Below are 19,604 nucleotides of genomic sequence, written 5' to 3' on the forward strand. Positions count from 1 at the left end.
TACTTGTTCTAATTAAATTTTTTTAATTTGTAGGGATGATATTTTAATTTTACAATATTAGAGCTGGCATTTCCAATTTTTTTGCATGCAAGAAATTAATTCAGGCCTTGAAAACAGACACATTAGACATTAAACAAAGACTTCACATACAATTACACAAATCAAGAGTGAAACCCAGGATTTTAGAGATTAGAATGTGGCCTGCTTGATCTTACGTAGGGTTATCTTAATAGGAACGTGGTAAGGATATATACTAAACAGAAATCTCTCTTGAAAAATCTCAAGTCGGCTGTATGAGATTTTTGTTTAGGCATATCCAAACAGGCTTCCCCTTGGCCCTCTTTCCAGGTATGGAACAGGAAAGAAATAAAATGATCTAAAACATTAAATAAAATTATATAATAATAAGAAAAAGCTGTAAATTTAAAAAGCATCTGAGTGTTCTAATCATTCTCAAATTCTAATAGCTGCTGCAACTGGCAGCCTAAATCCTTCCATTTCAATCCCTCACTGAATGGCAGGTTCAGTTTACCTGGGAGGGGAATGCTTCTCAGCTCCTCTCCTGGGGCTGGGCCTCCCGGGCAGAGCTGCGCCCACCCGCCCGTAGGAGGATCAGCCTGCCATAACACCGCTGCTCCTCTGGGCCTGCCCTGTCCACTGTGGCCGGGAGTCGCCAACAGACTCCACAGCGGCTTGCGCTTCCAAGAGGGGACTATGGCAGCTCGTACTGGCAGCCTGGCAAGGCGGCAGTAGCCCCTGTGGCTTCTCTGAATCCTTTGCCCTTCGGCATTATATCTAGACTTATACTCATTCACCCAGTGTTTCCCTCTCCCACAATGTGGGCAGAGGTCCAGAGCCTTAAGGGCTGGCCATCCTTGAGGGAGAGGCCAAGACTGATATCCGGGGGAGTAGGGCAGTTTCTAGCAAAATGCCCCGAACCTCCACATTGGATATAATATTCATGGGCAAAAGTACTTCCCTTGACTTTCCTTCTTTTGCTTGTTCTGCCTTTTATCAAAAGTATCGTCCTGGAAATCTCGCCTTAAGGGCTATGGCAAAAGCAAGACCTTGCATATATGAAGGCCCAATATCGGCGCATATCCTGATATAGTCCTCTATATCTCCCTTCTTGCGGTGAGGCCCAAGTGCAGCCTGACAAGCCAAATTAGCATTTTCATACGCTAATTGTTTTATTAGAATCTTTCCCACATTTTTATCCTCTACTATTCTTTCAACTGCTTGAATTAGCCATGAAACAAATTCTTGATATTGCTCATCAGGACCTTGCCTAATTTTTTTAAATTCTTCCATTTTGGTCCCTGAAGTAGGCAGGCATTTTTTTTTTTTTTTCATTTTTCTGAAGCTGGAAACAGGGAGAGACAGTCAGACAGACTCCCGCATGCGCCCGACCGGGATCCACCTGGCACGCCCACCATGGGGCGACGTTCTGCCCACCAGGGGGCGATGCTCTGCCCATCCTGGGCGTCGCCATGTTGCGACCAGAGCCACTCTAGCGCCTGAGGCAGAGGCCACAGAGCCATCCCCAGTGCCGGGCCATCTTTGCTCCAATGGAGCCTTGGCTGTGGGAGGGGAAGAGAGAGACAGAGAGGAAAGCGCGGCGGAGGGGTGGAGAAGCAAATGGGCACTTCTCCTGTGTGCCCTGGCCGGTAATCGAACCCGGGTCCTCCGCACGCTAGGCTGACGCTCTACCGCTGAGCCAACCAGCCAGGGCTAGGCAGGCATTTTTTATGCCTTTGTGGCTATCTGATTAATTATATTACAAATAGTTAGTTGATACTCTAATTGATTTGCTGTATAAGCATATTGTCCTTCTCCAGTTAACATATCTACAGTAAAAACAACCTCCTCTTGCTGATTTTTCTCATCCTGCTCCATGGCCTTTTCATAAAAGTCTGATTTCCACAGCAAATAATCACCCCCGGAGAGACAGGCACTACCAATCGCCTTCCAGTCATTTGAGGGAAGAGCCTTTGCACTAATAGTATCTAATAAACTGAGTGTAATAATAGTATCTAATAAACTTGCAGTAGGCCCATACTGAGCACAAGCAAGTTTTAAGCTCTTTCAGAGTTCTAAAAGGTACAGGTTCATGTTCTCTCACTAGTCTCCCTATATCATCCTGTCTTTCTACAACAGGAAAACAGGTAAAGCCATTTATTGTTTCCCCTATATTTCGAGCTTGGTCTATAGATTGTTGGAGTGGGGATTTTCCAGATTTTGAGCTATAGACTGTGGAATTAGCCCGATAAGGGTACGGAGGAGCAGAGGGTTGAATGTAGGAAGGAGCCGAGGGCAGCAGAGGTCCCGCAGTTAAGGCAGCCATAGCCGGGAAATTTTTATTCCTTGAGTCATGCTTAGACTCCAAGTTGTTCCCACATTCACATCCCTCCTTTACCGGCTCACCCTGATACTCTTCAGACGACGATTCATCTCATATGGAAACATTTCTACAAAAGGGTCCCTCATTTTTTATTCTAGCACTCCCATATTTATTTTTCTCTCGAATTATTTTTTTTCTTTTAAATTTTTAATTGCACGAATGCAGTCCCCCACTACCACAAATTATGCAGTCGAGTTTCCCACATTTGGGGAAATCACAGGGGTCAGCACATCCGGAGTGCAATGGATAAGCCTCGCCCTGGGAAAACCGCCTTCGTGATCATGGTATCTCCCCTGCCAAGTAAGTATTCGAATTATTTTTTATTATACTTTCTCTCTCATACTCTACTTAAAAGCTTAACTCTCTACAAGCTTTATACTTACTTCGTGTGCACACTTCTGGGTGGTTCCATCACCTCTCCTCTTTCCCTTTTTTGATGACCACACATATGGGCGCCAATTATCGCAGTCCAGCCACAAGTATATACCGGGGTCCCAAACAGGAAAAAGTATGGAATTGACATAAATGATAGACAGGGACTTAAAGATATATATATACACACACACACATACATACACACAGGTGGGTTCAGGAGGACGCCACAGCGAACAGTCTCTACTGTTCGTCAGCCATAATGCCATGCTCCCTAAAGCACATCCGCCTTTATTCATGGAAAAAACATGGTCCATTAGCAATTCAGTTAAGTTTCCAAGGCAACTCAAAGACAACCCACACCATACCATTCAAATCCAACTTTACACTAATAAGAAATGAGCTTCCAGCCTCTTCCAGACAACATGGGTGAGACAAATGAGAATCAGGTGTAGCTCTTTGTTAACTAGGCAGGTGAGGTGGGGGTTGGGCCCAGCACCTCTGTCCAGATTGCAAAAACACCCTGTTTATTTATTTGGTCCCCAACAGCCATGCATCAGCACAAACTCCCCGATGTGCAGAAGCCAGCAACATTACTCCGGGTCCTGGCTCTACAGCGTCTCCAGCAAACACACACCCATGCGGCGCTAACTAGACAAAACAACAGGAAGCGACCACAGCTCCCGCCCCATCACACACATCAGGGTCAGCACAGGGTAAGTATGTATGTGGTCCCAGAGCCGTCACCTGCTCACGTGACCAGCATGCACTGTGACAAAGGAAACACTCGAGGAACAGGAGCCAGGGCCTGCCCTCCTGTCCTCACTGGCCTTCCTCCAGCACCACAGGAAAAGGTGCTCTGGGTAGACGGGCAGGCAGCAGGAGGAGGTCAATGGCTCCACGCTCCGCTCCAGCAGACTCTAAAAGTGCAATTTACAATTCAGCCATCTCCTCCCCTTTTGACTTGTCACTACAGCAGAAACATGCCTGTTACCCCAACGACACCTCCATGTGAAACATACTCTTAAGTTCTGGGGACTCAAACCCACTTTTCAAATTTGGAAGAGAAAGGGCAAGAAGCGAACAAAAGTACATTTTATTCACACACAAACAAGATATTCACATGCAAACAAGATAATGAAAGTAGGTCTCACTTCCGCACCCCACGCTGGTGTATGTGTGTAACTCATCCTGGAGTAGTTTCAGAATTACTGTTTGGGTTGCACAGGTGTGTAGCAGAACCAAACCCACGCGGTGTGGCTTACTCTAACACCAGGGGAAATGCTGGCACTCTGCACGCAGGGACCAGTGGGTTTCTCAGCCTGCGCACTAATGACAGCAAAATCGCTGTGGGGTGAGGACCCCTGAAGGAGCCTGCAGCATGTGTGACTCTCTCCAAAAGGGCCTGTTGTTAAGCCCGCAGTCCAATTCCATGTGACACACACTTCCCGGGGTGCACAGGCCCTTAAAGCAGCCAGAGTAACTAATGCAAACCTCACATGGCCCCACAGGGCGACAGGCTCTGCTCTCACCCAGAGTCCCCTGGACCTCGACCTCTTCAGGGCCACCAAGGGAGGCCCAGAATCACACCAATACTAGCTGGTGTCCCAGGCTAGGTGGGGTACGCACCCACGTAACAGATTAAAATTAGGCACCCTAATTACTAAACTGTCACTGTAAAAGCCGGGAACACCATTTTTAAAAACGAACAGGAGAGGCCCTGGCCGGTTGGCTCAGCGGTAGAGCGTCGGCCTAGCGTGCGGAGGACCCGGGTTCGATTCCCGGCCAGGGCACACAGGAGAAGCGCCCATTTGCTTCTCCACCCCTCCGCCGCGCTTTCCTCTCTGTCTTTCTCTTCCCCTCCCGCAGCCAAGGCTCCATTGGAGCAAAGATGGCCCGGGCGCTGGGGATGGCTCCTCAGCCTCTGCCCCAGGCGCTAGAGTGGCTCTGGTCGCAATATGGCGACGCCCAGGATGGGCAGAGCGCCGCCCCATGGTGGGCGTGCCGGGTGGATCCCGGTCGGGCGCATGCGGGAGTCTGTCTGACTGTCTCTCCCTGTTTCCAGCTTCAGAAAAAAAAAAAAACAAAAAAAAAAAAAACCAGAAAAAAAAAAAAAAAAAACGAACAGGAGAATTAATGGGTTTTTCGATCTGCTTGCGTTTGTGATATGCAGCCTGTCTTTTGTTATCAAAGCAGCCATAAAAGAAATGCTGTTGCCACATATGCAAATTAAATCATTAGTACGTTTCCCAATTTCAGTAACTGGTTACTTGTATTGATCGTCTATTCTCCCGATTTAGTTCCTTTAACATGAATGATATTGGAAATGCTTTAATAAAAAACACTGTCCAGGCGAGACAAGAGAAATAATTCTATCTACCTTCTGATCCCATAACTACAGGAGGCCCTCAGGGAGGACTCAGCTGGTCACCCAGGGGCTGGTTACACAGCCAGCTCTAGCTCACCCCTGGACAGGACTGGGCCAGGAGAAGCTAGCCAGCCCCAGGCAGGAGTTTCCTGGAACAGCCCATGTTATCTGCTACATAGTACATGCGTGTTATGTGTGTTTGTTCTAATATGATGGCCTTTTACAAAACTCCCTCCAGCAAGTCCTCCAGATCCGAGGAGGACACACCCACTTCCTGTGGCCCAAACCCGCAGCGCAGGTGGAGTGCCCTCGCTACCCCGCGACCAGGAGCTCTCTGGGGAAGGGCACTGCCACTGAGCAGACCTGCCGTTCATACTTCAGCTCTGAGGTTTGACCATCTGTGAGCAAACTTCCCGGAAAGGAGGACACAGGCTGGCTGTCGGGAGCCCAAGCTGGGCTTGGAGTCAGACCCCACGGAGTGTGGGCTGGGGACAGGGGCAGCACCCACGCCTCCATACCTGGCCCCTCAGAATCACAGAGAAACCCCAAGGGCGCACGGTTCTCAGGAAAGAACAAGGAAAGTTTCTTGCCAGAGCCACACAGTAAAGACGACTGCCTAACAGTGGATGACAACATGCTCCTTTCTGCAATAAGCGCAGTAGCATTGCCACAAGCCAACTCCACAGTGCACACATCAGGCACAGGGCCCTGACGCCCAGCAAAGATGGCCGAGGTGCTAGAAAGATCAGAAAGAAGACAGACCACGACATAGAAATAAGAATGCAAAGTGAGGCCCTGGCCGGTTGGCTCAGCGGTAGAGCGTCGGCCTAGCGTGCGGAGGACCCGGGTTCGATTACCGGCCAGGGCACACAGGAGAAGCGCCCATTTGCTTCTCCACCCCTCCGCCGCGCTTTCCTCTCTGTCTCTCTCTTCCCCTCCCGCAGCCAAGGCTCCATTGGAGCAAAGATGGCCCGGGCGCTGGGGATGGCTCTGTGGCCTCTGCCTCAGGCGCTAGAGTGGCTCTGGTCGCAACATGGCGACGCCCAGGATGGGCAGAGCATCGCCCCCTGGTGGGCAGAGCTTCGCCCCTGGTGGGCGTGCCGGGTGGATCCCCGTCGGGTGCATGCGGGAGTCTGTCTGACTGTCTCTCCCTGTTTCCAGCTTCAGAAAAATGAAAAAAAAAAAAAAAAGAATGCAAAGTGAGGCTGAGACCACACAAGCCTGCAGGGTGCCACGGCCAGTCCTCCTGCAGGAGAGAAGAGGAAACTCCTAGGGACCCCTGAATGGGGTGAGCCACTGGGTGTGCATGGCACCATGACCCAGAGCTCCAGCCCAAGGGCACTGTGAGCCTGGGTGCACAGGGACACAGACGCTCAGCGCCCGCAGGTAGAGGGGTGTCAATGGGAGCCTCTTCCCGATTCTGTCTCCGTAGCTCAGGCACCTTTGCCTTGCTGCCCGGGCTCCTGTGGTGGTGTCACAGGCCCAGGCCCTCCTGCTGTGGGAGGAAACCTCCCAGCGCCTGTGATAAGCACTCAGCTGCAGGGCAGGGAGAAGCCCTGAGCCTCAGCGTCCGAGGCCTCCTGACCCGGCCCCATCGGGGACAGAAGGAACATGAGCTCTCGCTCTGCACTCTGAGGCAAGCAGCTGGGGCTGCTCTGAGCACTGGGCAGGGTGCAAGGCCTGAAGGAACCGGGGCTCTGGCTAGGAAAGCCCAGGGTGAGTGCTGGAGGCAGGGTGGGTTAGGAGAATGAGCGCCACCTGCTCCTGGAGCCTAGACCTTGAGCTGCGAGAAGCTCTGTAACTCCATGCCGCACACACAGCAGCAGGGCCGGGCTTCCATGACGACGCAGAGCATGCGCAGCCAGCCCGTTTCTGTGGAGTCTGCCCCTGCAGACTTCAGGCGCTGTGATGCAGCAGGGCTCCGAGACCCTGACTGCGGCCTCGTCCACTACTCATTACAAGGCAGGGAGAGGACAGAAGTCAGGAGACACGAGTCAGGACCAGGGACTCCAAGGAGGCTTGAGGAAACCGGTCAGCTCACCAGCTTCCACACCAGCTTCTGCACTAAGAAAGAACACGAGTCAGAGTCCAAAAGACGGAGAACCACATCCCAGGGGCCTACGGGAGGCTGGTCTCAACAGTCCCGGCCCCTTTAATGGGTCAGTACTCACACTCCAACTTGTGAAACCACTGTCCTACTTTCCCGAGGAAGCCAAACATGTAAGGATTAAGAAAACGAAGGATCTACGCCTAGAGAAGAGGAACAGGGTGAGAATTGCACTCCGTGGAGGGAGAATTTCATCACCCCAACCGCCATCAGATGTACCTCGTTCCAGAAACTCTGCTGTTCCTCATTAAACGATGGACACGCAGACCGAGCAGCTGATTTCAGCCCAACGGGAAACACGAGAGGAGTCAGCTTTCATATTGCCCAGGTGCGGCTGCACGTGTGCCTGCTGTGTGTGCACGTGCTGCTCGTGTGTGCACGCCCTGTGTAACTGCATGTGTTTGCACATGCTGCCCCATGTGGACCTGTACTGTGTAACTGTGTCTGTGTACATGCTGCTGACCCATGTGGACATGCCCTGTGTAACTGTGTCTGTGTACATGCTGCTGCCCCATGTGGACATGCCCTGTGTAACTGTCTATGTGCATGTGCATGCACTGTTTAACTGTGTGTGTGCCTGTGTGCATGTGCTGCCCATGTGTGCATGCACTGTGTAACTGTCTATATGCATGTGCTGCCCATGTGTAACTGTGTGTGTGCCTGTGTGTGCATGTCCTGTGTAACTGTGTGTGTGCACATGCCACCCCACGTGGACATGCCCTGTGTAACTATGTGTGTGTGCACATGCTGCCCCTTGTGTGCATGCACTGTGTAGCTGTGTGTGTGCCTGTGTGCATGTGCTGACCATGTGTGCATGCACTGTGTAGCTGTGTATGTGCCTGTGTGCATGTGCTGCCCATGTGTGCATGTTCTGTGTAACTGTGTGCGCCTGTGTGTGCACATGCTGCCCTGTGTGTGCATGTCCTGTGTCAGTGTGTGTGCACGTGCCACCCCGTGTGTGCTTGCCCTGTGTAACTGTGTGTGCCTGTGTGCATGGGCTACCCTGTGTGTACACGCCCTGTGTAACTGTATGTGTGCATGTGCCACCCCATTGTGCTTGCCCAGTGTAACTGTGTGTGTGCCTGTGTGCATGGGCTTCCCTGTGTGTACACACCCTGTGTAACTGTGTGTGTGCATGGGCTGCCCATGTGTGCTTGCCCAGTGTAACTGTGTGTGTGCCTGTGTGCATGTGCTGCCCATGTGTGCTTGCCCGGTGTAACTGTGTGTGCCTGTGTGTGCACACCCTGTGTAACTGTGTGCATGTGTGTGCGTGTGCTGCCTGTGTGGCCACATATTGTATAACTGTGTCCATGCCTGTTGTTGGGGGGGTCGGAGGGGCCCTCCCAGGATTGTGCATCCAGAACTTAACTGGATTGAAGAGGGAGCAGAGGGCACTGGTAACAAGTGGCCAGGATAAGGCCAGCACCCTGCCCATAAGCACCAGTAACAGCAAGCAGGAGCAGCCCCAGGGCAGGAGATGGTTAGAAACATCTTCCTGCCCACCCAGGCCAGGAGGCCACCTCCAGCCTTGTCCTGCCACATGGGCTGCTGGTTTTTCACACTATCCAGCTGTGCCCCTGCTCAGCAAGAGCCACAGGGCCAGCTACCACCAACAGCAGCTTGAGGCCTAGGAGAGCCTCCCCTCCCACCTCAGGGAAAGGCCCCTACCTCCCTGAGAAGGACATCCTTGAGGGGGGACGAGGTATAGGTATGAGGTTCTCTGCCTCCCCCTCTGATTGGGACACCCTCCACACCTGGGCACATGACAGGATGCACTCCCAGCACCTCACCACTCCACCTGTCCGACCCAGAAGTGGCTGCTAATAACGGTGCGGAATTAAGGAAACATACTCATCAAGAAAAAATGGGACTGGGAGGACTCTTCAAATGCCGATGGCAATATCCCATTGCCTCATAGCCCCAGTTTGCTTTATTATATAGCCAAATGCAAATCAAGGAAGTCCTTGATACAAAGTTATACATCCAAGGCTAAAACAGGAACTCTCCCAAGGCATAAACAGGATGCATTAGTGAAATCTACCAACATCTGAAAACAAAGAGTCAGAGGAAGGGCGTGTAAATTGCTTCTAGCAACTTAAGGAAGCAAGTGAAGTGGGTGCAAATACTCAGCATAACAGCCAAATATGGACATGGAGGGGGGAGAATTTAGCCTTTTGCTAAGCCAAGAATCTACAATGGCTTTCTGCCATTTATGGCCCACAACACAGAAGTTCATCCTAGAATGAGCCCCGCCCCTCCATTATGGGCACAGACAGCTATATCACGCATGCCCACCTGTGCAGAAGGAAAGAAAGGCAGGGGCTTGGGACCCAGTCCTCCAACATTAAGCCACCTTCTTCAACCTCAGTGTCAGCTTCCTCAATAGTCAGCTGGGAATAAGGGTCTCCAAGGCACAAGGATGTGACTAACAGATGGCACTGAATAACAGCACAGAGCCTGGCACTAAAGAAACATGGCAGGATGCAGCTGGCCGAGGGTCTGCCCATCTCCTGAGAACCTAAGGAAAGGCAACAATGTTTCTCCATCCTATGCGGGTCTAGGAGCAGGCCACAGGCCTCTTCATCTCACTCAGTCCTGACAACAACTGTCCCCAGCAGAAATGTTCACACCCACTTTGCAGGTGGAAAGACTGAGGCACAGGGAAGACAGATAATTGACCACTTACACACTGGAGGGTTGTCCACATATCTGATCCCAAAGCACAGCCCTTCCGACGCAGCCCTTGCCTACAGAGAGGCAGACGTGGTGCTGGAGTGGCCGGAATGGCAGGACTTGCCCTCGCCCTTCTCGGGGTGCCCTCAGCATGTGCTCCCCTCTGTACAGGGCAGAAGCCCTTTTTAGAGCATCCTCAGACAACTGCGTTGGTCGTCTCAGGTTCTCTGGGGATACAGCTCTCAGGGCAGCAGGACTGGTCAGTGGGAAGCACCCATAGACATCGAGAGGCCTAGCCTCTCCCACCTCCCATCTCCACCACCCCCACTCCAAGGGCCTCACCAGCTAGTGGCGGAGGGAGAGAGTGGAGGAATCTTCCTGACCAACAGCTGGTTCTAGCCACAGGCCCAACTTGCAGGGTCGCACCCAGGAAGGAGACAGGGAGACCAGAGGGCCCTGGCACCCACAGCCACAAAAGTCTTGGTCAAGGCCTCAGTACCCTCTGCAGATGGGGACCCTCCCTCCCTCCACCAAAGGCTGCTGCGGCCTTCGACAAGAGGTCCATGTGGCAGCCAGCACAGTGCTGGGTCCGGCAGGCTTACAGGAATGGCCGTGGTGTGTCGTTGGCACTGCAGAGGGTCCACAGCTCGTGGGAGGGGGCTGCTGCTGGCTCCCTCCTCAGCATCCACCTCCCCTCCCTGCCCCACCACAGAGATGGCCACATGAGGGGAGCCAGCACCCCAACCATCCCCTGGAAGAGACTGAACCACTCAGCACATTCTGTACCCCACATTCTTGGCCACAGTGACAGTGTGGACAGGTGACCTAAGGCAAAATAAGCAGTATTCAAGACTTTTGTTGGGACAAAGACTCTCTCTTTCCTGGTGGCATGAACTAGCAGGTGTGCCCTGAGAGCAGCTGGTAGGACCCTCTCAAGTCCAAGAAGCTGACTCTCCCAACATGCTGTGTCTTGATGACTGGGGGCGTTGGATCAAACCACACCTGAGCTCTTTCTTCACCTGCACTTTTTGAGGAAGCAAGTCAGTGCGTTCCCTGCACGGAACTCTCAGACCCTGCAATGGAGGGATCCCAGCTGATGCAGAGGTGCTGGAAACACCACCTGCTCAATGCAAAGCTACTCGCAAAAGTCCCTGCAAGTGTCTTTCCCATAACCCCAGGGGAGGTCACACTCTGGTCTCCAGCTTCTGTGCTCCTCCATCCACCACCGTCCTAGAACACGGCCCCATCGGCCCCATATGCACACCCAGGGCCACCTGTGGAGGGCCCTGTTCACAGATCACCAGAAGCACCCAGCCTGACCAGTAAGTCAGTCCTCTTGCCTGCAGCCCCCCACCAGAACTCACGCACTAAGACCATGCGCATTCCCTCAAGCTACGGCTGCCTTGAGGAGTGGTTTTCCCACGGTGCCACTGGAGGGAGGGGCACTCTGTCCCTAAGGCTCCCTGGCTGGCTGTGATAAGGGACAGTAACAAGGGAAGCAAGGGGCAGCCTGCATCCAGGCCGCCAGGCAGTGCAATGGCAGGAAGACCCAGAACGAAGCCTCCATTGCTGTGATTCATGGGTCACCCTCGGGGCCAAGGACCTCAGCATCCCTGGCCTAGGGGACAAATCACACCATGGCCAAGCCAGGCACAGTGGGACAGCACCACCGTGGACAGTCCTGGGTGCCGGACACACACAGCAGCGCCCTCGCTGCCCACAGCATTCCCCGTGCCAGGAACAGACCCCCACAAGCTGAGAAACAGTCTGCTGGACAGACAACAGCCTGCACCCAAAGGAGGTCCTTCGAGGGGCTCTCGTCCGCCAGGACAGCAGCAGACAGACGCAGGCAGAGATGCCCCAAGCCGGCGCAGGGGCTTCCGGCCCCCCACTCTCCCCTGCCTATGGCCGCCTGCCTGACACCTGCCTACAGAGAGGGGCAGAGACTGGGAGGACCCATTCTGGCTTCCCCACAGCTCCCAGGGAGACACCCATCTCTCTCATCCTAGACAGGACATTCAACTCACAGAAGCATGGTGACAGCAGCCAGTCAACAGGGTCACAGCAGGGCAGCTGGGATCTCAACCCAGGTCTGACTCAACAGCCATGCCATGTCCTCAGCACTCAGAGCCATGGAGAGAAGATGTCTGTAGCCATGGTACCCCTCTCTAAGGTTTTCAATTTATTCATTTTAGAGAGGAGAGAGAAAGGGGGAGACAGAGACAGAGACAGAGAGAGAAGGTGGGGAGGAGCAGGAAGCATCAACTCCCATATGTGCCTTGACCAGGTAAGCCCAGGGTTTTGAACCGGCAACCTCAGCATCTCCAGGTCGATGCCTTATCCACTGCACCACCACAGGTCAGGCTATGGTACCCCTCTCGGGCCGACAGGCAAACAGGCACCATGAGGAACGATGAACAGAGCTTGCACCTCTGCACTCTGCCCGGCGCCCGCCCACAACAAAACCTCAACGAGCCTGCCAAGGAGCCAGGGGGAGAGAGAAGAGAAAGAGCATGAAAAAGGAGCAGAGCCCACTACATGCCTCTTCCCCTTCAGCTCTGCCCGTAACTTCATTAAAGAATTCTGAAAATAATAGCTTCCCGAAATGCAGCACACACTTGGCCAAACACGACGCATTCTGACACAGAAGGACATTCTTCTTCAGGGCACAAGTTGGGACACATTTCACACAGTTGTTAGTTAGTGCCTCATCCTGAATGGCTGACTGTCCATCAGCCCAGGGAAGTAGCCAGGGGGTGACCTCAACGCTCCTCCACTGGGCCTCTGGGCCGCTGAGGGCAGAGGAGGCCACTTCACACTGCCCAGAGAGAGGTGGGCTGCCCAGCCCACACCTACTCAGGGCCTTGAGTAGAAGACAGTTAGGAGGTTGCTGGTGGGCTCAGGTGGCCACAAAACTGGTTAAAGGCGAACACCACCTTCAAAATAAGTATTCCCAAGGAAGGAGACTGAGGTTGGCACTGAAGTGTCCCAGGGCCATGCCTTCAACATGCCCCTCTGACCTGAAGGCCTCAGCAGGAATTACAACCCAGCCCTTAAACTGGCAAAGAAAGGTTTTCCAAAGAACAGAGACAAAAACCACCTTTTCAGTGCAAAATCTTACATAAATTTTACAGCAGAGAGGGATTTAATCCACAGTAGTGCCTGTGGCCAGTTCTTCATGCCTCTTCCAAGGTCCACAAGGGCCAAGGGTCGCACCCAATTGCTTCTACTCTTAGCACTCAGGCCCTGCGCTGGTGGCTTGCGGTCCCTCTACCCCCCACCCCCACCCCCGTCCACAGCCCCCAAGGTGGGCTGGGGACCAGGCTCATCAGAACTCTCTAAGCCTTCACCCTGGCAGGGCTCAACCACCAATTCTTGAGGAGACAGCCTCGAGCATCCACCTGGAAGAACCTGTGTCCTCCACTGACTCACTCGGTGGCCATCTCACTACCGGACAACTTACCAGGCCCTACTTACTTTCTGCTGTGGAACTGCTGCAAAGGCCCTGGACGGGGCCACGCAGGGCTCAGCATCAGTTTTTTACTTCAGATGTACAAAACCAACAGCTGGATTAGAGGCTGCTTCAGGTCCTTCCCAGAATGTTCTCTAGGCTGACTCCCATGGAGCTAGGTCTGGACAGCTAGTCCAAGGTGTCCTGGACCCAGAACGGGGCTCTCAGTAACACCGGCTGAAGGAAGAAGGGAAAGAAACAACCACCTCCCTGCAGGACATGGCCCTCATCCCCTCACAGCGTGAGCCACCCAGAGCCCTACACAACAGCACCACGGTCCACACACATGCCACGAGGGCTGGCTGTGCCCCTGGCCACCTGGGGGCTTCCTGGGAGGGTCTGTGCACTCCTGCATCCCGAACCCTGTTCTTTCAGCCAGCTTAGATGGAGAGAGGTCAGGCACACGGCACCTGGCAGGAAACGAAAGGAACAGAAGTTCAGAAATCTCAATGAAATACAAGCAGACCGCATGCAAGGAGCAGCAGAGAAGTCCGCCACAGAGCCCAGCCAACCGGGCCAGCTGCCCATCTCACCCCTCCTCAGCGCTCCGGCCCTGGTGCGCGCAGAGCTGGCCACCGTCGGCCACGATAGCCTCTCCACCCTGCTGTGGCCCACAGCTCCAGGTCTAACTAAAAAGGACCACGCCTATTCCCAGCCCTGCTTCAGCCTCCACAGCACGTGGGCCAGACCCTCCACCCCTGCAGCACCCAGGCCCCGCCCCACCCGCCCCACCGGTGCACCTGTGCTGTCTCCTCTTCCTCCCGACCCCACCAGCGCCAGGCTCCTCGCGGGCGGGCGGGCAGAGGCAGGTCTTCCTGACCAAGGCGGGCCACAGGACTGCAGTGCACCCACCGCTGGTGCCCCGTGAGAGGAGAGGCATTCCTGTGCTCTCCTCCACCCCCACAGTCCCCTCACTTTGTACTTGGGGTTGGCTGCAGGCTGAAGACTTGCAAAATAAGAACTGACCAATCACCAATTCCAGAAAACACTCCACACCGGGAAGGTATGTCCCAAAACCTCTCTCTGAAATCTGAAGATTACTGCGCCACCGGCAGACAGCGCCGCAGGGCAGGATGAGGGGACGGCTCCGCGGGAGGATGCAGGGCCGCCATGGCCGGAACACTCCCACTTGGCTGGCCGGCTCCAGCTTCCAGGCCCTAAGAACTGACTTACTGTTTCAAGCGCAAACATCAATCCAGCAAAAGCACTTGACTCACACAGACAGAATACTTCATAAACGAGTCAACGCATACAGCCTAAAACATTCACAGAGCAGGCTCCAAAATGTTCACATATGCAACCATATTGAGTGTAAAGCCAGTGGCCAGGGTCAGGGCCACTATCACAGCAGCCTTCTGGCCTATACAGGTTCGTATTGGATTCGGACAGTCGGTAAAGAAACAACGGAGCCACAAACTGGTGGGCCATAGTCTTTAATCCTAGCTTGCACCCCGCGGGCAAGTAAAAAATACACACTGGGCTCCAAAACCCAATCACATTCAGTGCTCACAAAGCCACTGACTTATCCGAGTTTCCTAGAATCAAAGGTTTCTAGCTCACCAGCCTTATTCTCCTCAGTTCCCCATCTCCTTCCTTATCCCAGATACAAACTCTGTACAAACTGGCATCTCACTTAGCACTCCGCCATCCTGGCAGCTTTTCCTGGCCTCCTCCACGTGGCCTCCTTCCGCTGCTGGCTCTACTCTCTCCTCTAATGATAATCTCAGGAACCAAGAGCGCAAACTCTCGTTCCGCCCCCATTTTATATTGTAGCTTCACAACCTCTAATCCAATATACAAAATAGGGAAGTCTCCAATACAAAGTCACTTTCTGAGGCATGATTGGATTGTACCACCCCACATCAAAAAGGGTGAGAAAGGCTTAATCCCAAAACCAAGCCCCAGGCTACAAGGATTCTCAACACACAATATCACCTGGGCGACGGCCTCCATCTTTAACAAAGTGAGCATAATACATTTTATCTGCCCAACATTGAGGTATCGTATTAAAAACGATGAGTTTAAATAAGAAACGACCAAATAGTGTCATTAACTCCCGTGTGAAACAAATAGGGAAACGCCGTTAATAAAAGCAGCGGCTGGCCACCTGGAGTGCTGGCGTGCAGGCTGGGGACAAGCCGTGTGCACTCGCCTGGCCATGTGCACAATGGCCCCATTTGCCACTTGACAGCTGTGTGTGCGAGGCCCTCCTTCCTCTCATTCCTCACTGGATCACGGAACCCACCTCACTTGTATTTACAGCATCAATTTAGAAGCACGTAACATCCACACTCAGAACCACAAAGCCCCCGGGCTGGGGCAGGGAGGAGACAGGTGATCCCAGAGCAGAGACAGATGCATAGAGGTGCTGCGAGCCCGGAGGGCAGCCCTCGGCCAGCCCTCGGCCAGCCCTCGACCAGGCTGTGCCCCACAGCCTGCCCTATGCCTCAGCAATGTGTTCATTCATTCACGGAGAACCTACCGCCAGGTCTGGGCACAGAGCAGGCGTGAGGCCCGCAACCCCTTGAGGCCCTAGCACATAGGTGACAGTGAAACACTAATGTCACAACGAGCTACATAAATTGCGTAACTGGTTCCTGTCAGGAAGGAGCAGAAAAGATGGTAGGCTTATGTGTAGCAAGGTGTAAAGCCAGTAGTCACAGCCAGGGCCACCATCACAGCAACCGCCTGGCCAGTGCAGGTTCGCATTGGATTTGGTCAGTCGGTAAAGAAACAACGGAGCCACAAACTGGTGGGCCATAGTCTTTAATTCTAGCTTGCACCCAGCGGGCAAGTAAAAAATACACACTGGGCTCCAAAACCCAATCACATTCAGTGCTCACAAAGCCACTGACTTATCCGAGTTTCCTAGAATCAAAGGTTTCTAGCTCACCAGCCTTATTCTCCTCAGTTCCCCATCTCCTTCCTTATCCCAGATACAAACTCTGTACAAACTGGCATCTCACTCAGCACTCCACCATCTTGGCTGCTTCTCCTAGCCACATGGCCTCTTTCCGCTGCTCTCTGCTCTGCTCCCTCTGCTCTCTCATGCTAATCATCCCAGGAACCAAGAGAGCAAGCTCCCGTTCTGTCCCCATTTTATAGTGTAGATTCAAAACCTTTAATCCAATATACAAAATAGGGAATTCTCTAATACAAAGTCACTTCTCTGAGGCATGATTGGATTGTATCACCCCACATCAAAAAAGGGTGGGAAAGGCTTAATCCCAAAACCAAGCCCCAGGCTACAATGATTCTGCCTGCCCCCAACACACATTAATATCACCTGGGCACCTCCACGTGGGCAGCGTTATCTTTTACAAAGTGAGCATAATACATTTTATCTGCCCAACACAAGGGACCAAAGGGTGAGCATGGACTGAGGGGTTGGGAAGAGGGAGATGAAGAGAGGCTGGTTCCAAGAAATGAAACGGTGTGTGTAAAGGCCCTGGGGCCAAAGGGTCTTGCAGAGAGCAAGGGAGTAAGCAGGGAGGGACTGAAGCTCAGCTGACAGGACAAGTGCTATCAGAAGAGGTCAGCTTCAGACAGGCCTTCCGGGTCCTTAGAGCAACAGGAAGCCATGACAGGGTTTGGGCAAGAGAATGAAGGGTTCGGACCTGCTTTTGGGTGAAACCACTTAGGGTACCATTTGCAGCACAAACTGTACCAGACGCACCCAGACTCCGGAGGCCAGCTCTCTGCTCAGAGAGCTCAGGAGCAAGTCAGACAGACAAATCCCCAAATTCTTCTAATGCTAAAGCATGTTTATCAACTTCCTAAGGACTTGGGCTTTTTCCTTCATAATAGTAGGATTCAAGAGTATTTTTCCTCAGTGGAAATATCAGCTTTATTTTAAAAGATATTACATGCTTAGAGAAAAAAGTTATAAAATTTTATAAAATATTATAAAATATATAAAATGGTATTTTATATATAACAAGCCTGACTGGTGGTGGCACAGTGGATAGAGTGTCAACCTGGGACACTGAGCTCATCGCCTTGAGTGCGGTCTCACCAGCTTCAGCGTGGGATCACAGACATAACTCCATGGTCACTAGATTGAGCCCAAAGGCCCCTGGCTTGAAGCCAGAGATCACGGGTACTGCTCAGGACCTGCTTCCCTAACACCCGCACTCTCCTGGCGCGGAGCCTATGCACAGACAGACACGCTGCAGGACCGAAACACCAACATGTACTTAGTAAGTATCGTCTTTATAAATAACGAAGCAAAACATCCTGTCCACATCTGGATATCCACCTGCTCCTCATATTCTTTCCTAAGAATAAACAAAACAGTAAGTAGGACTGAGGAGGCAAAAGGAGAAGGACCACTTAAAATTGTCTGGAGGGTAATTAAGTAATCACGATGATTTGTTCTCCACAGAGCAAATATTAATAGACAACTTATATCGTGTTCACTACGTGCCAGGCTCTATTCTAAGCATTCTACACATATATATATTAACTTACTTCAATTTCTCAAAAATTATGGGAGATAAAGTTATCATCACCACCAATGGATGTTAACCAAATTTAACCTTTGCTTATAATGCCGGTCATAAAGGGGATCTTTCAGCTGAATTTCTTCATTAGTAAAGCTTAAGTGTTTTTACATTAACCACTGTGATCTATGTATTTACAAACTTTGCTCATCTTGCTATAAAATGCTCACCCTTTTCCTATTGGGTTGTAAAAGCTCTTTACATATTGGCAATTAACCTCAGATAGGCATATTTTCTTATATGTCTCTTCACCTTGCTTATATGGACTCCTCTGCCCAAGAGAATTTTCTTTAATTCTTATACTGTATTGTTAAATCTGTCAATGCTTTTTCTTTCTTTTAAGGTTTCTGGCTTGGTATTATAATAAAAATAGATGAAATCAGGGTGTTTTGTTTTTGTTTTGTTTTTTAAGTTTTAGGTCCTTGGAGAGCTCTCTTCCAATCAAGTTTTCAAGGTAATCCTCCCAACAAATCCCAGAGGGCATCCTGCTCAGGCTGAAAGGCTGCAGAGCAGCAGGGGTCAGCCACCACTGTCACCTGTCCCCAGGCTGCCTCGGGAGACCTCCAGGCACACCATGCAACCCTGGCCAACAGGACCGTTAAGCTCCCTCTCAGTTCCCCGGCAAACAAACAGCGGGAGACAGACTGAGCACGCCGTCCACAGGGCAGCGCCAGCGCCTGTGAACACAACAGGAACCCACAGAGGTATTCCACACTGTCATCTTCCCAAAGAGGCTGTGCTCTTCCAAAGGCTGGGCCCTACAATGAACTTCAACTTCAGGACCATCACCGGTCTGGAAACAGAGGCACGAGAGAAGGGACCCGCCTCTGGGACACGACACGGCGCGGGGTGACATAGTGCAGGGTGCTGGATATTGCATTTCCGCCTCTATCTCTGATCCCTCTCAGCACACTGGGTACAGGGTAGTGGCCACCTCATAGGCTGTGGGGAGAGAAATGGGGTCTACATGGGAATGTGGCACAAACAGGTGCTCATTAAATATGGGCTAGGTAAGGGTGACGATATCCTCCCAGGAAAGATGCAGATACTACGTGTCCCTGCAGTTCTAGAAGAGGTAGCAGTGCAGGCAACCTGTGTAGGATGCTGGACCATCCTTACAGAAAGTGTGGAGAGAGCATGTCAGAAAAAGGCAAGCAACAGAGAGGTCCCCAAGTGGCTCCAGATGCCACAGCCCACACTGCACCCCGAACAAGCCCCACCCACTCCTTCTCTTCACTCATAGAAGCCCAAGAGAAGAAAAAACATGACCTTAGGAAGAGAACCCAGGTTTCTGATGTTGTAAGGTACCAAAAAGCTGAAAATTGATACTAATATTCTGGGAGGAAAGGTCAGGCTTTCCTCTCAGGCTTTCCAGTCCCATCCCTCCTTCAGGGAGGGGAGGGAGAAGAATGTAGAAGTTTCTGGCTTGCAAGAACAGTTGGGTCATTCAGTTTTAAATCTAAAATAAAGGTTAACCGAGAAACTTCCTCTCTTTCAATGGGAGGCAGAATTTACATACCACCTTGCATTGACTGTAGTTCCTCCCCCTTCCTAGAATCTTGAGGGTAAAATACCTCTAGGCTAGTGAAGGAAGAGGAACCCTGAAAGATTTGTAAACATCTTTGATTGTGTTACTTTAAAAGTCTTAATGTTTCTGTGTATCCCCTAAA

The 19,604-nt window shown here is 52.0% G+C and overlaps 1 non-coding gene across 1 annotated transcript; it reads right to left on the minus strand.

Moving 5' to 3' along the window:
- Positions 1–2,549: 2,549 nt before the first annotated feature.
- On the minus strand, positions 2,550–2,709 carry LOC136404505 (U1 spliceosomal RNA). The gene has a single exon (XR_010751273.1). It is a non-coding gene; the product is annotated as a U1 spliceosomal RNA (small nuclear RNA).
- Between the last annotated feature and the right edge of the window lie 16,895 nt (positions 2,710–19,604).

This window comes from Saccopteryx leptura, chromosome 4, assembly GCF_036850995.1.
Source record: "Saccopteryx leptura isolate mSacLep1 chromosome 4, mSacLep1_pri_phased_curated, whole genome shotgun sequence".
NCBI classification, from domain to species: domain Eukaryota; kingdom Metazoa; phylum Chordata; class Mammalia; order Chiroptera; family Emballonuridae; genus Saccopteryx; species Saccopteryx leptura.